Source organism: Scylla paramamosain, chromosome 43 (genome assembly GCF_035594125.1).
Source record: "Scylla paramamosain isolate STU-SP2022 chromosome 43, ASM3559412v1, whole genome shotgun sequence".
In the NCBI taxonomy this organism is placed as follows: Eukaryota; Metazoa; Arthropoda; class Malacostraca; order Decapoda; family Portunidae; genus Scylla; species Scylla paramamosain.
This window is the reverse complement of record NC_087193.1, coordinates 3,360,979-3,379,057: the sequence shown is the minus strand read 5'-3', so window position 1 is coordinate 3,379,057 and position 18,079 is coordinate 3,360,979. Positions and strand designations below refer to the sequence as shown.

At 40.1% G+C, this 18,079-nt stretch overlaps 1 protein-coding gene across 1 annotated transcript in view; it reads right to left on the bottom strand.

The window, feature by feature from the left end:
* Window positions 1-18,079, bottom strand: part of LOC135093665 (glutamate receptor ionotropic, delta-1-like) — a 110,180-nt gene that overhangs the window by 31,250 nt on the left and 60,851 nt on the right. The window lies entirely within an intron of this gene.

Here is an 18,079-nt window from a genome sequence, read left to right as displayed (position 1 = left end):
TCCACCACGCGGTATCACAAGGTTTTCTTCTGTTGCGTTGTGGGCTACCAGTGGCCCACTCGTACTATGTATCAACAGGGGACCATTTCGTCATTCTTTTATTGCGTCGTGCGCCACTCATGTACCATTAAATTCTAAGTAAACAAATTATAAAAAAGCACTTATACATAACACTTTTTGACTTAGTTACGCATCTAGTTTATGGTATATGCTAAGAAACACTAACTTTTTTTTTTTTTTTTTTTACTTACAGGACATCAAATTATTTTCATATTTCTGTCTGCAGAAAATGGATGTCTTATCATTCTACAGTAGTAAGTTTGACGAAGAAAGCTCTGATGAAGATATCATTCCTTCTAGTATGAGCAACCCAATTTGTGGTGATGGAAGTGACAGCTCAGAGTCAGCTGATGAAGAAGATGGAGAAACAGGAAATGATGCTTCTGCATTTGCCAATAGTCCAGCATCTACACAGGGATGGAGGCCTGTTCATTCCAAACAGCGTTCCTATAAACTCAGTGGCAAAGAAGAATTGGTTATTCGGCCTCAAGTAAATTCAGTTACCGGCAAAGTTGAACCCATTGATAAGTATAAATTACACTATAACAAAATTTTCCTTTTGTTTTGTCCTTGGCCCCAAACCGTAATTTTCCAGGTATTTCCATCTATACAAAATAGAAAAAAAAGTTTTCATCCTAAAACTGCTTTTGTGGTTAGGACAATGAATTCACATCTTTGCCTTATTTAATTATTGTATGGGTTACTATTGGTTTTCAAAGACCTTTGCAACATCTCAGTTGCTTATCTAGTTACTCTTGAAATGTTGCAAGTAAGTTAAAACAATGAAAGAGAATATAAAATGGTCTAAAGATTTTTAATTTTAATTAGAACATTCTTGAACTGACCAGATCCAGCAAGAAATTTCTCATATTTAGAAGAACTTTCTTACATTTAAAAAATCTAAAATCTTCCATAACAATAACGTTCTACCAGACATTTTTAGAAGTTTCTAGAATATTTTGGAACATCTACTCAATGTAAATATTTCCAGAATATTCTAGAACTTCTTAGGATACAGTAGAAATGTGTAGAAGTATCAAGAATTTTGTAGAATCTACATGAATTTTCTAGAATGATTCAGAATATCTTAAAGTAGGTTCAAGAATATCCTAGAAAGATTGAAAACATTCTGGAACACATTCTAAAAAGACTAAGAATATTCTTGAATACTGCTTGACAATATAAAAGTAGGGGCTTGCAGACCACCAATCAGTTCTACTTTGGCTGCCTGAGAAGACACATAACAAGAGGTGAATGGCATCAAGAGGCTGCAGTCATTCTCCAGATGCATACTACTACATATGTGGTCAATTTATCAAGGCAAGAACAAAGAAGTTCTCTGTGACAGATTTTGGAAAAATGTGTGAAGCTTACAAAGCATGTTTTGCTGTGCCAGCTGGGGAACAAGACAAGAAGACCTAGGCACCTCATTTTGCTTGAGCATTGTAAGAGAACATTAGAAGGTAAAATATCTTAATTTTTCAAGAGTAAAACCCAATTTAGAATTAAAAATAAAAAGGGAACTGTGGTTCCCTCCTTATACTTTTAGCAATAGACACCGACAGTTTTTATTCAGATGAAAGAAAAGTCTACTGGGATTCTCCATAAAGGCACCGGAACATGTTTTATTGTACGTTTGGCAATGAGGAACCATATCAGTCCAACATCTGGCAGTTGTATTCTGGTCACGACAGGTGTAACACACAAAAAAATTTCCTCATTACAGAAGTCCACTGTAGCCTTCCTATGTTAAGTTACAAATTGTGCTCATCAGATTACGTAAAGAAATCATTCTTCTTTATTATGTAATGATTGGTTTTGGAAAGTATACAAATGATTTTCCATAATGAGCGAAACATTGTCCGCATATCTCAGATCCTGTCAGGAGAGGCGTTGCCATGAACCTTTTGGCGCGAAAATACAAAGATATTTTACTTCAGTTTTATCAGCCTATGTTAATTTGCTTCAGTTTTATCAGCCTATGTTAATCCTTCTTAAATTTAACCATATCCACTTATTACAGGTGTTATAAGTCCACAGGGAATTTTCCCATCTCTCTTGGAAAAGAAAATAATTCAAGAATACCTTGCACCATATAAAAATTTCAAGGTAAGATATGTTTGTTTCCAATAAAATTATCCCTGAAAATAGAGAGAAAATTAGTTGTTTCAAGAAAGTACCATATATTTAGAGGCTAATTCAATCTTCCATGTTTTTTAACCATATTGTTAGGGATTTTCTGCATACAGTTACTAGTAAATGTATGTCCTCTGAAGGTGCTATTATATATATATATATATATATATATATATATATATATATATATATATATATATATATATATATATATATATATATATATATATATATATATATATATCAAGAGCGGGTGCGGCTAAAGAGACAAGCTCACAAAATGAGATTTGGAACGTTGAATGTTGGATCAATGACCGGAAGAGGCCGTGCCATTGCAGACCTTATGAAGGAAAGAAAAGTGGATGTGTTATGCGTGCAGGAAACGAGATGGACAGGAAATAAGGCCAAAGAACTAGGTGATGGATTCAAACTTATTTATGGAGGGGCAAACAATGAAAAGAGAAATGGCATTGGAATTATTTTATCTAAGGATCTGAAAGACTTGGTTACAAAAGTGAACAGGAGAAATGATCGCATAATGTGGGTGCGACTGTCTTTGGATGAATTCCCAGTGAACATCTTCACTGTGTACGCACCACAAACGGGATGCCCAGAGGAGGAAAAGGAACAGTTTTGGTCGGATCTGCAGGAGGAATTGGAGAAGGTAGACGAAAGTGAAAGGTGCATAGTTGGAGGAGACATGAATGGACATATTGGAAAGGGAAATGATGTTATTAACCGGATCCATGGCGGAAATGCATATGGTGATGGAAATGAAGATGGAGAGAAAATTATAGACTTTGCTTTGGCTTTTGATTTGGTGATAGGAAACACAATATTCTGTAAGAAAAATGAACATCTAATTACGTATCGTAGCGGAGATAGAGCAAGTCAAATAGATTTCCTACTCTATCGCCGGAACAATATCAAGGAAATAAGAAATTGCAAGGTCATACCTGGTGACCACGTGACGGCACAACACCGTCTGGTTGTCATAGACCTCTCCATAACTGTTACACGCAGACAGAAAGGGAAAGTAACGACGGAGAGAAGGATTAAGTGGTTCAAACTGAAAGACCAAGATCTTAAACATACCTTTAAAGATAGATTGCTAAGTGATCTAGACATGGAAATAGAAGAGGTAAACGGATGGTGGAATAGAGTGAGTGAAACCATCTTGAGAGTTGGAAAAGAAGTGCTCGGTGAAAGTAGTGGCAAGATATGGGAAAATAAAGAGACATGGTGGTTTAATGAAGAGGTGCAGCAGAAAATACAAGCAAAGAAGATGGCAAAGAAAAGATGGGAAACAACAAGGCTAGATATAGATAAGGAGTATTACAAACTGTGCAGTAAGGAAGCGAAAAGAACTGTAGCAATTGCTAAGTCGGATGGGTATGACAACCTTTATGAAGAGTTGGATACCGAGGAAGGACAACGGAGAGTATTTAAGTTGGCCAAGATGAGAAACAAGAGCACAAAGGACATTACGCATGTTAGACAGGTCAAGGATAAAAGGGGGATTGTGATACAAAAGGAAAGTGATATTCTAATAAAGTGGAAAGAATATTTTGAGAAGTTGCTAAATGTAGAAAATGAGAGATTCATTAGAGATGATGGAGAACCGAATGAACAATTAGTAGGGGAAGTGACAAGACAAGAGGTTGAAGGAGCACTGAAGAAAATGAAAAATGGCAAAGCAACAGGGCCCGACGGAATACCAGTAGAAGTGTGGAAAGTCTTGGAAGGAGAAGGAGTGGACATGTTGCACCAACTGATCAGAAAAATAATGGAGAAGGAAGTTATACCAGAAAAGTGGAGAGAAAGTACCCTGATACCTATATTTAAGGAGAAGGGAGACATCCAGAGCTGTGAGAACTATCGAGGGATAAAGCTAATGTCTCATACCCTTAAAGTATTTGAAAGGGTGTTGGACAGTAGACTGAGACAAGTGGTGCGTATCGGACGGCAACAGATAGGATTTATGAAGGGATTTGGGACAGTCGACGGAATTTTCGCACTTCGACAGAATATGGAAAAACATCGGGAAAAGCAGAAAGTACTACATATGGTTTTCATTGACTTAGAGAAAGCGTATGATAGGATCCCACGGCAAGAAGTATGGAGAGGCCTGAGAAAAAGAGGAGTGCCAGAAAAGTATGTCAGAATTGTCCAAGAATGCTACAGGAATGTTACAACTAGAGTTCGGAGTACAGTTGGCACAACGGATAGCTTTCAGGTGAAAGTCGGCTTACACCAAGGATCGGCACTAAGCCCACTATTATTCAACATACGAGCTCGTAGTGTTCGATGTCATAACGGAAAATGTCAGAGAGGAACCACCCTGGTGTGTATTATATGCTGATGACATTGTCTTAGTGACCGAAAGGAGAGGACAGCTGGAAAGAAAATTAGAAGAATGGAGAGTTGCTTTGGAAAGCAGAGGAATAAGGATTAGTAGGTCCAAAACTGAATATTTTACGACGGATACAAGGGGCGATCAACAGGCCACAATTAGACTGAATGGTGAAAAGTTGAAGAGAGTGAAAACATTTAAGTACTTGGGATCGATGGTAGACGAGACAGGGGAAATGGAAAAAGAAGTGAACTTCCGGATTCAGTGTGGCTGGAACAATTGGCGGCAAGTTTCGGGTGTGATATGCGATAGAAGGGTACCAGTAAGAGTGAAGGGCAAAGTCCACAAAGCAGTCGTTAGACCTGCTTTGATGTATGGGCTAGAAGCAGCACCTTTGAAGAAGATTGAAGAGAGGAAGATGGATGTAGCGGAGATGAAGATGTTGAGATGGATGGTGGGAGTCAACAGAACAGACCGAATTAGGAATAAATACATAAGAGGAACGGTGAAAGTAGTTGAAGTCTCCAAGAAGATCCAGGAGTCAAGGTTGAGGTGGTATGGACACTTGAGAAGAAGAGTTGGCGAAGACCACGTAGGAAGGGAGATCATGGAAATGGAGGTGGAGGGAGTTAGAAGAAGAGGACGGCCCAAAAGAAGATGGATTGACTGCATAAACGGAGATCTTGGGGAGAAGAATATAAATCCAGAGATGGCAAACAATAGAAATACGTGGAGAAGGCTCATTCACAACGGCGACCCCGAATAGGGAAAAGCTAGGAAGAAGATATATATATATATATATATATATATATATATATATATATATATATATATATATATATATATATATATATATATATATATATATAGATAGATAGATAGATAGATAGATAGATAGATAGATAGATAGATAGATAGATAGATAGATAGATAGATAGATAGATAGGTAGATAGATATAGATATAAATAGATAGATAAATAGATATGTAGATAAATATCGAAGGATATTTTTTACTTGGTAAGATACTTTTTTTTTATTTTTTATTTGCTTTCAGATATGGCCACAAGAGTAAATTTAGATGAGAAATTTGATGTCCTTCCTATAAGAGTTACCCTCTGATTAGGAAACAGACACTGACATGGAGGATGATTCGGATGAAGATGATGCAGACTTCGTACAGACCTGATCCACTGTCTCGTGCTCAAGAGCAGCAAGAAAATGATATAGATGGAGAAACTGTAAGTTGTAGCAAAGATGAAAGTGTTTCAGATGAAAGCAACATTGAAGGCTCACGTCGGCTATGGAGGAAAAAGTCGGAAGAGTCAGGTAACAGACTTCCAGCCGAGTGCCATAGGTGAGACCTCGCCTGGCAACGTACTTGAGGCTTTCCTTACATTTTTTGATGAGGAACTGACGGACAGAATTCATTAGGAGACAAATCTATACAGCACACAAAAAAAGAAAGACTGGAAATATAACGAAAGATGAACTTTATGTTTTCCTTGTGATCAATATTATGATGGGGAATCATCACCTGCCATCACTACCCCACTACTGGATGGCAGGGGAAGACATGGGTGTCTGCTCTACGAGTATTCAAGGGGCAATGGCTCGTGAAAGGTTCACGCAGATTCTTGGTAAACTCCATCTAAATGACAACAGTAAAATTGATCCTAACTACAAGCTATGGAAAGTAAGACCGCTTGTTGAGAGAATGAATGTCCTGTTTGGAGAGAAAAGATCCCTATCTGAGCATCTTAGTGTAGATGAATTCATGATTCGCTTAGAAGGGAGAAGTTGTCTCAAGCAGTAAAATCCCATGAAGCCAATAAAGACAGGTTATAAATTGTGGTGTTTAGCTGACAATGATGGGTACATATTCAAGTTTGAAATTTACACAGGTAAAATCCAAGGCAATGATGCACGAAGGAAGAAACACCTGGGCTTAGGAGGAAATGTTGTAATGAGACTGACACATCATGTATGTGGAAAAAATCACAAAATTTACTTTGACAATTACTTTTCTTCAATTCCACTAATGGAGATCCTACAAAAGAATAAACTCCTGGCTTGTGCAACAATAATGCCTACTAGGAAGGACTTCCCTCCTCTAGCTGATGATAAGACCCTAAAGAGAGGAGATTTTGATTACAGGTCCACAGCTGTACATAGATGGAAGGACAGTAAATCAGTACATCTGATTTCAAATTATCATGGAATGGCAACTACAAGTGTACAAAGAAAAGAAAAAAAAAAAAAAAAGGATCAAAGTTGACAGTTACCTGCCCACAAGTAGTAAAGGACTATAATGAAAACATGGGAGGTGTGGATAACATGACATGCTTCGACAGATATATGGAATCAATAGGAAGAGCAAGAAATGGTGGCACTGAATTTTCTTTGGTCTACTTGACATGATGATTATCAATGCTTTTGTTCTCTATAAGGAAACTATTGATGAAAAACTCAATTGTTGGATTTTCGTAGGGAACTTACATTGGGGCTTCCTACAATAGGTAAGAACAGAAGCTCCCCAGGTGCTTGAAAACGCCGCAAGATTGCTTTCAGTGTTCCAGAGTCGGTCAGACTTAGCAACACTGGTGTACATTGGCCAAAATTTATTCAGAAGAAAGGTAAATGTGAAGTATGCTAATAAAAAATGGCGTAGAATCAAGACCCATCTCTATTTGCAGCCACTGTGGAGTTCACCTGTGCTGTAATGCTTCAAAAAACTGCTTCAGAGAATATCATTCATGAACAGTTCAAAAGTACTTAGGTGTATTTACGAGAGAGAGAGAGAGAGAGAGAGAGAGAGAGAGAGAGAGAGAGAGAGAGAGAGAGAAAAATTATATATATATATATATATATATATATATATATATATATATATATATATATATATATATATATATATATATATATATATATATATATATATATATATATATATATATATATATATATATATTGTGTTTATGTACTTAGGTTTTTTCACTGATAATTGTGTAATTATTTGGCATGCAATTTCTTCATGTAAAACAGATGAAAACTGATCAATTTTTAATTCTTTCGAAGAAATATTTCTGCTTTTTTCCTTTGTATTGCATCTAATAATTATGTGTAAGTTATAAAATTTCAAGGGAATTTGTTTTATTATATTCATGCTGCTGTCATATATATATATATATATATATATATATATATATATATATATATATATATATATATATATATATATATATATATATATATATATATATATTTTATTTTATTTTATTTTATTTTTTTCATGTAAACTATCCAAGAATGTTACGATTTTTTTTCCTTTTATGCACAAGTAGGCATGTTTGCAACAAAAGAAATTTATATACATACAGAAACTAATAAATTATGATATATTCAGATGTTAATCCCCATTTTTCTCTTGCCCTGCCGGAACTACAGTTCCCGTCTGTATAAATCACAGTATAATCTTCTAGATTATGTAGTGGTTTGCGTACGGAATTTGGAGCTCTAAGAACAACATATTAAAATAAAAATTAAAAAAATACTAACTTTCATAATTCGGGATGAAAAGGGTTAACAGAAACTCATACTTTTATTTATTTTTTTTACATGATGGTATACAAGAAAAAAACAAAGCCATGAATTAGAGGAGTGGATGGACAGCTCAAACTTCCTGTGGCTTTATTGAAGAGCGTACAAGAAACAACCTTGCTGGGCAGTGGATGGTTCCACACTGCCCAAGCAGACTCAGGGTTGCCAGGTCTCGCAATATTTTATTGGCAGCTGTGCTCATGATTTTTGGCACTTTTTGGCAAAAAGTTTTTCGAAAATGGCAGAGTTTATGGCACTTATCAAGGGAAAAATAGAAAATTTAAATGTCCAAAAAGTTATAATCCTTTATTGAAAATAAATGTTTATTCTTTTGAAATTATTAAAAAAAAACATATTAGAAAACTTAACCTGTCCACAAGCTAGAATCTTTTATTGAAAACAACTAATGCTCTTGTTTTGGGCTGATATAAATGAACACACACACACACCCACACTTATTCCTGCAAAATTTCAGATATTAATTCCACATCATCAAACTCTTTAGTATCAGCATCCCTTCATTAGTATCATGTGCATACATAGAACTTGAATTGAATTTATTTAGCATCTCTTCTGATACTACAAAATCCTTGCAGCAAGAATTATTCAACATCAGGTGTGATCTTATCATCAAAATGCTTTTTAATAGCTTGTGCCCCATCTTATTTCTTACCTTAGTCTTTGCTAAGGCAGCCTGACTGAAAACTCTCTCAACATATGCATTTGAAATAGGTAGGCATAACTTATCTAAGACTAATTTTGCCAAAGTTCTGAAGCAACAGTTATGGACATTACACCAAAAAATTTGCCTGATCTTTAAGGTCAATCCCAAGATTTGTCCAATCAAAGTCTGATGTTCATGTACTGTTTTTCCAAGTCATCAAGATTTTCATCACTTGTCCAAAATTCTGTGAGATTCAGCTTGTGAAATGGAATAAATCTAGTCTGGGAGAGGAGAACATCAGGGTGAAAAGCTTGCAATGTCTCCAAAAACTTAAATTTCTCTGGCAGCCTCATGGATACTTTATCTACTGCTGTCTTCAAAAAATTGAGGCATTGATACTTTATGTTTAGTACCTGTTCATTAGAAAGTTTTGACTGTGACAGCTCCTGATAAAATTTAGCTCCAAACTGAATGTCTGTTATAGGTTTGAGATGTGCATCTTGAATCTTTTCATACATTTGCACATATTCATTTTTACATATTCTACTTCTCATTGACATGTATAAAACATCCAAGTCCTTGAATAAACGACACTGGTCAGCATTTGTGTGTTGGAAAGAAGCATTAATTTGTTCAAACTCATTTATAAGTGGAGAAACAAATACTAGGTATAAGTAATTTGATCTGTCATTTAGCATTTTCAGCAGTGACTTGCAACTATAGCTTTTTGTATATTTAATGCAGCTGAAATATGCTGTGAGGTCATGCCATTGTGTGATAACTGAATTAATAACTTTCCCAGTCACCAACCACCTTGTCTCTGACGGACTTATGAATTTTGTGGGGTGCAGATTAGGAATGTTTGCATTCATGACATGAAACAATTTATCATAATCACTTCTCCTAAGAGAGCTAAATTTAAACCACTTTGCAATTTCACTGAGCAAAAAAGAAAGGTTAGAAGGCAGTTCACCAAATGCATCTTTTCCACACAAACTTAAGCTGTGGCAAATACATTTAACTAAAACACAATGAGGGGCGTGTTCTCTTATCTTTGTATACACAGAGTTATGAGGTCCACACAAATTGGATGCACCATCAGTACCTAATCCTATAACATGACTCAATTGGAATACTGTGTGCATCAAAGTATAACTTGATGTCTGAGAAAAGAGATGATGCTGTACATGAGGTGACAGGAAGTAATGTTAAGAATTTTGTTATAACTGATGGTATATCCTCCTTGAAATATCTTACACACATGCACAAGTGCTTTGTAACTGAAACATCTGTCGACTCATCAATGATGAGCGAAAATGAGGTCTGTTGTATATCTTTGATTACCGAGTCATGAAGACAAGGGTGTACAACATTAGTGAGAATATTGGAACATTTTGTTTTGTGGTGTTTCATACCATGTAAAAAGTCCGTCTTCCTTGAAGATTCATTAATAATTTCTCCTAAGTGATCGGTTGCTCTGATAGCTGCATGACAGGCAATGGCAACACTCCGTCTAATATCAAATATTTTCATTTCTCTAAAACCACCAGTGAAAAATGATGAAACACTTGGAGAACCTTTAATCTGATCTGCTGCTCTCTGGTGCTTCTGAGATTTGGCATGCATTTCAGCATTGTACTTCTTATTTTTTACCTTAGTCTTGCATACCTTGCACAACAGGTCATCTGAATCATCAAGTGGAGATTGTGTTAACCATCCTGAAACAATAGTTACTTGGTACTATAAGGAATTCTATATGTAATAGTTTTCAGGTAGGTACAGTCAACACAGTCACTGTAACAAACTCTACATTTGGACAAACTGATTTGTGGGCACAATTTACAAGCATTTACACTTTCAGACAAAGGTGTTTTAGCTGGTTCACTATACTTCAAGCCATTCGCAAAAGTTCCTAAACTTCACACACAAATCACAAGGAATTTTGTTTCTCTTAAATAGCTTCTGATCTCTTACCTTGAAATTCTTTTATCCAATGCCCTGATAAAGGTTTAGTTTTCGGCATACCAATGATCGACAGTGACACAGCCGTGACAACGCCTTGACATCCCGCAAGAAACTGAGTAGATCGAGTCAGTCAACCCTCCTCTCCTGGCCTCAAACATGTTCTATACGCGATACGGCACGCGGGTGTGCGTTTTGGTTCCAGTCATATACTCGCAGTTGTAATTTTTGGCATTTTATGGTAACTCTGCGACAAAGATTGGCATTTTTATGGCACCATAATACTACTGCCAAAGAAAAATGGCATCTTTTGGAAAAATGTTAAATTTATGGCAAAAAATGCCACTTTTGGCACGTTCTGGCAACCCTGCGGGGCCAAGCTTGCCCGCGTCATAGTTGCCAACTCTCAGCTACCACTTGTCACTAGATTAGTCGCAAAATGTCGCTAAAAGTCGCTAAAATCATGAGCAAATTCTTAAAAAAAAAGTAGCTAAATAAAGAATATTATTTTTGATATGAAAAAAAAAAAAACATAACGAGAGAGAGAGAGAGAGAGAGAGAGAGAGAGAGAGAGAGAGAGAGAGAGAGAGAGAGAGAGAGAGAGAGAGAGAGAGAGAGAGAGAGAGAGAAAATCACCGAAATAATTTTGTAGTACATTTATACTTACAATTGTTGAGTAAAGGCCCCTCTTAATCCTGCAGCTTCATTGAGTACCCTCGGTAATTAAAACTCTCCCAGGACCCAGTCATCTACAGCACTGCAGTGGGAAGTACTTGTAGATGCTTTTTGTGAAGTTGTTTACTCGTAGTTCTTGTAAGCTTCAAGTGTACCAGTCTTCTTTAGGACATCTTCAGGTAGGGTGTAATTATGACAACATTTTTCCACTTTGTGAAGGCCATAGTTGACAGCCAGGACTGCTGTTAGAGTTTCATTATTCATTCTGTTACGTAGCTTGGTCTTCACGATGTTCATCTGGCTAAACAATCGTTCAACATAGGCATTTGAATGAGGCAAGGAGAGTACTGTGAGAGCAAGCTCACATATATCGCTGTAGGGATTTTCTCCTATGGCGTCCCTGAAGTCTGCTACCTCTGCCCAAAACTGAAGGGTATAATTTTTTTTTCCACACAGTATAATGTAGCTTTTTCCATTGAAAGTCTATGCGTGTTGGCACTTCATTTTGCTCGAACATCTTAGCCAGGTCCAATATTCCTGGCTTGATTGGTTGCAGGCAATCACTTGCACTGGTGGACATCAAGCGTAGAACTTTAACGGTGTCAGGCAGACGATTTTGAAGCTCTTTCACCAAGCCAACCACAAACTCAATGCACCTCTTGCGAATTTCTGGTTCATAACGAAATTTTCCTTCTTTCATGTTCTTTCCGAATTCGTAACCCAGATAACAGTTTGGATTAAAAAATCTCTCAATGTCCCCATCATTAGTAATTCTTTTTCCTGCAATTATTATCTTTGAGGACAAAGAGTCAATAAGCTGAACCAAGTCATTCAGTAGTTTTGTGGGATCATTAGTTTCAGCTTCAAACTTCTTGTTAACAAACTGGACTTCTCCAAGAATATGTTTCAGAAATGTGAGGAACGCATAATTTTTCTTGCCACACATTAAATATAGCTGTTCTGCTGTGTAACAGCTCTCCTCTCTTCTGGCACTCTCAAAGTGAGTTTTCAGTTCATCCCACTGGTTCAAAATTCTGACAACAGCAGCCTCATTATACATCCAGCGGTATATTGATTTTAGAGGTTTCATTTCATCGTTCATCGGGGCATACAATTTCTTGTACTTCGCCTGCCTCAGAGAAGATGTGAGAACCAATTGTATTAATCTTTGATTAAGACTTCCAAGGGCCTGGATAGATGTTCTTTGGCAGCATGAGAAACTACCCAATAGCTTAATTACAGGGATGTCATTACTCTCTTCTATAATTAAGCTGAATTTTCTGTTGCCGATGTCATCTTTGAGTTATTGTTTGAAATGATGGGCTATCACATTGCAAATTATTGCACTGCAGTTCGATCTCTTAAGCTTAAGATCCTTACATTCCTTACTATCGCCAAAGCATGCTTTACACACATCAGTCAGATGACCTACCACATGCATTTCACAATGCTCAGCAATGAACGTAGCCATTTGAGCCTCTGACTTTCTGGAATCATTACCAACTCTTAGTCTCGAATGGCAAGGTTTTTTGTCTCAGAGCTGAATGGCTCCTCTGCCCGCTGATGTTTAGCTGTGGTCTTGTGTTTTTCTAAGTCACTCAGCTTTCCAGTTAGTATACAAGTGCATAATTTGCAATATGTCTTGGTATTATCCCCCTGTGGCTTACTGAGCCACTTGCTATATTTAGAGTCAATTAGCCATTCCTGCCAAAACCGTTGAGATTATTTCTTGCTCATTGTCGTAAGCGCTCCACACTCTTACACTCATGGACGTTGTGAGGAAACTGCTGTTACTAAACCGTGGGTCTGTGACTGAGACAAGTAGCCGATTCGCTGTTCGCCCTGTCCTGTACGCGTACGATACGCGTCAGTCCACACGATTCTCACTGAGGGTGGGGTGGGGCAACCTCTGTAGCCCCTCCCAATCCCTCCCCCACCAAGCTCTTCTCTCCAGTGTCAGTGCAATCATTGCACAGAACTTGCAAAATTATTCAATTAAAGTTGCAATTTTCTATAAGTAGTAAAAATGATTATTCAGATTCAATGAAAAGTAGCTAAAAAGAAAAAAAAAAGTCACTAAGTCGCTAAATTGAAAATTTGGTACCTAAATCTCAAAAAAAGTATTTAGATTTAGCGACTTTTTCGCTAAATTGTCAACTCTGGCCGGCGTAGCCGGTGATGCCAGATAGTCCAACATACCGTAAATCTCCCTCCTCAGTTAATGGTGCAATGCAAGTGTACAATTAATGAACACATTTGATAAAACAAAAAGGAAATTAATATAAACATGATAGCAACAGGAAGACACCAAAGAAAAAAAAAAAAAAAAAGACAAAACTAGGTTTACAAAAACAGCTTGTCCTTACTGCATACAATGAATGAGCTGCACCTACATCTCGTAGTTCTGCCACCATACTAGCTGTCATACGCTCTCGGTAGGGCCAGTTAGTCCCGGGCGTGTCGGTAGTCGGGTTATGACCAGTGGCTCTGCTGCGTCATCTGAACTGTTCCGGCTGGAACCAGGTGGTGGGTTCACAGGTCTGAGTGGCTGCGTTTGCCGCAGGTGGCGTCTATTGCGTATAGAGATCCTTCCGCTGCCAGCTAGCTTCAGTAGGTATTGCATGTGTGGGTGGGCTTCTATAATGATCCCAGTCCTATCTCACACTTAGCTGCCTGCGTCTTGCACTCGCACCTGCATGTCTGGCTCCCAGGGTGGCAGGCTACACTGTACTCCGCCTCTCACTAGGGGAACCTCATCTTGAGCTTTCACCATTGCTCGCTCCCTTTGCCTCAGGTTCCTCATCCAGTGTTGGTCGATTTTGTAGTGCTGTCTCGCCACGAGCACACGGTCTCGCAGCTGGCGGCCAGTTGCCAGCTGTGCTGGAGATTTATCCCCATCCCTCAGAGGAGTATTAAGGTATTGGAGGAGAGCCTTTGACGCCCGGTCGTTATCTAGGCTGCCCCCAGGGCCAGTGTTACTCCTTAGGAGCCTCTTGGCAGCTTTGATGGCCGCCTCAGCTCTGCTGTTTGACTGAGGAAAGTGTACAGCGGAGAGTCGCGCCAGGTATTACCAAACGAACACTCCCCTCACCGAAAGTGTAGGCAACTGAGTCTTTGTTTACCGCCAGCCTATTTCTTACTGCATAAAAGGGGCGTAGGCAGGGTGCTTCTTGTGCTTTGTGTGGGTGCCAATCCCCTGATTGCACCTTGCTGATCAGCAGCTGGTATTCTGGATCTTCCGCTGCTGCCGTGGTCACAGTCTCTTCGTCCATGACGACGCTGCCGTCCTGGTTCAGCACTGCCACTGTCACCGCACGCACCGCAGCTGCTATGTCCCTCTCTTGGTCCATATCGTCCTTATCTGGCGTCTCTTTGAGAGCAGGGAATCCCGAGAGGGAGTCAGCTGGTTTATTATGCTTGCCCGGCAGGTATTTAACCATGAACCTCAACTGCAGGGTCTTTTCCTTAAGACAAAACAGCCTCGGGTTCAACACATCAGCGAGGGACCTGTCTCTGAACAGTCCCACTAACGGCCGATGATCTGTCACCACGATGAAGTTAAAGCATCCCAAGGAGAAACAGCCGGGCCTTGCACAAGCACCATGCTACGGCTAGAGCCTCTCCTTCAATCACCGAATACCCAGCCTCTGCTTTACTCAAGTGGTGGCTGCTGCAAAGGGCCAGGTGCCAGCCACCTTTGCAGCATAGCGGCGAATCTGGTGAGGTACAAGTGCAGTGCTGCTGCAATAGCACAAACCCAATCCCTTCCTCGGACCAGTCCGTCACGACTGCTGTAGGCCGGAATCTATCGTAGTACACGGTCATCCTTGGCCAGCTGGCAGAGTGTAGCCTACGCCTGTAGGAACTTCTGCTTCAGTTGGTCATCCCAATATACTCGCTTGCCATCTGGCCTCCTGAGAAACTCAGGGAATGGCTCCATGACAGGCGTTGTAGTGAGAAACAGCGCCAGTTGATTGACCATACCGTGCCAGGATCTGATGTCAGTGATGGTCGGCTGGCTTGGCATAGTAGTCGCTGATGGCTGCTAAGCGTTCAAACGTGGGCTGGTAGTGATCTCATTCCAAGTGGAAGCCAACAAACTCAGCTTCTCTGCGGTAAAACTTGAACTTTTCTGGTTTCAAGGTGATCCCAGCTTTGGCACACGTGTCTAGGAACTCGTACGCATGCCAGAACGCGTCCTCCACGCAGGCATCATAGAGGAGAGCGTCATCTATGCACTTGTATTTACGAGGTATATCCTGAATGGCATCCTCGAAGCGCTTGGTATATGCATCAGATTTTAAGCAATGTCCCATGGGCGTCCTTCGGTATCTAAAACGGACCTGGCGGCGTTGAAAGTTGATGAAAAATGCTTCAGAAGCCACCCCTCAAGCCTCGCAACATTCTTCTCCAGAGGAGGGAAGGGCACTTGGGTAGGTCTGTGTGGTACCTGGTAACTCGCGTCCCTTCGAGTTTCCTCGCTGCATGCTGTCCCTACCAGTAACTGTGTATGTCGCGGAGTCTTCAGGCACCAGACTGAACCCCTTGCAAACTCCCAGGGAAAGGTACAGGTCCTTTGCCGAGCGCACAAAATACACCTCTTGCTTCGTGGACCGGTCTCCAGAGCTAATGTGGCACGTAGTGGAACCTAAGCACTGGACCCGCATGTCCGCCTCGTTTCTCAGGTTCCTACACTTTCTTAGTTCATCAGTACGTGACTGAAGCTTGCTCTTAAGAGCAGTATCAGCCACACACACACTATGGCACCTGTATCCGCCACGGCCAGAACACTTGCAGGGCCGATACCATGCGTGCCCTGTGCTACCTTCACTTCCAGTCGCGGGTGGAGGAACAGCTGTCACAGCTCCCGTTACTACAGCCACGTCCTTACGGGTGGCCACTTTTCCTTTACAACACTTTTTTTTTTTTTAAATGCCCCATTTTCAAACACTTGAGGCATCGAGCCCCACTCGCGGGGTACTGGCCCTTACCACGGCCATGGAACGTACCATACCTTGAGTGATTGGCAGGTTGGGAGGCGGCCGCGCGCTCCACATCCTCCTCGTCCTCGGGGCACACAGCATCTGCCGCCGCCTCCGCGCTGCCAGGTGCATGACCCCATTCACCCTAGTCACGAACTGCTGCCTCATGGGCAAAACACTTTTCACGTATCTTCTTGACACTGGTGAAGACACGACATCCTTGGAACACCACCACCTTCAGGACTGGATCACCGAGGCCGACCACGAGTTTCCGCAGGAGCATGTAGTCTGAGAGGTCCCCCTCACACACGGGACACAGGAAATCGCACTCAGCAGCTTTTGTAGAACACCTCTGGAAATAGTCCTTTATGGGAGCTCGTCCTGCCCGCTACTGAAGAAGCTGCTCCACCGGACGGCTTAGTTTGTCGAGTGCATGACCAACTCACCGATTGCGTCGAGGGCTTGTTTGGGTGTGAGATTCTCCCACTTGTCTCCGGTGAACCTCGTGTCGATTGTCTGTTGTAGTTTGGGGGCACAATTCTGGCGAATGTGGATGACAGATACTGATACCTGACTTTAGGAGAGCAGATTTTGTAGAATTAAAAAGGTACCTCCAAAGAGTGAACTGGCAAAGGATGCAGGGTGAGGTCAGGTCAGGGACGGAGTTCAGAGAGATAAGGCAGGATGAGGGAGGTGAGGTGAGGCTCCAGAAGGGAGGAGGAAAGAGGAAGGGGGGAGATAGGTGTGAGTATGTTGGAATGTCAGGTCATGCTGAAATGAGAGAGGTAAGGTCGAGGCGAGTTGATGAGGGAGGGGAGAGGATGGTAGGGAACGAGATGAGGGGGTTTAGGTGAGGTAAATGTAGATGAATTGTATAAATATTTCGTAGATAAAGTTCATACAGGTCAATTAGCAAATATCCCGTATAAAACAATAAGATCACAAAAAAATGACCCTAAATGGATGACTGCTAGGTTAAAGCAGTATATAGGGCGTAAGAGAAGTATATATAAGAGATTAAAGGCAGGTGAGGAAGTTTTAAGGACACAGTATAATGAATTAGTTAGAACAGTCAGGAAGTTAACGAGGAAAGCTAAGGACAATTATGAATTAAAGGTAGCCAGCCAGGCGAAGACGGACCCCAAGGGATTTTATCAGGTATACAGGACGAAAAATAAGGATACTGTAGGTCCATTAAAGGCAGCAGATGGGGAGCTGGTTAGTTCTGGGGAGGAGATTAGTAAACTTCTGAATGATTATTTTTTAACAGTCTTCACTCAGGAAAACATGCAGGATATGCCAGATAGTGAACAGGTGTTTAGAGCAGATGAGTATGAGAAGCTGACGGATATTTCCATAACTAGGGAGATAGTGGAGCAGGAGATAGATAGGCTAAAAAAATTCAAGTCACCAGGACCTGATGAAATATATCCCAGAGTACTGAAGGAATGTAAAAAGATTATTAGTGAGCCGTTAGTTTCTGTCTTTAGGAAATCACTGGAGTCGGGTGAGGTACCAGACATGTGGAGGCAGGCTAATGTAGTACCCATCTTTAAGAAAGGGGATAAAACTTTAGCATCTAATTATAGACCTGTCAGCTTAACTTCAGTTGTAGGTAAAATGTTAGAGTCAATAATAGCCAGGAACAT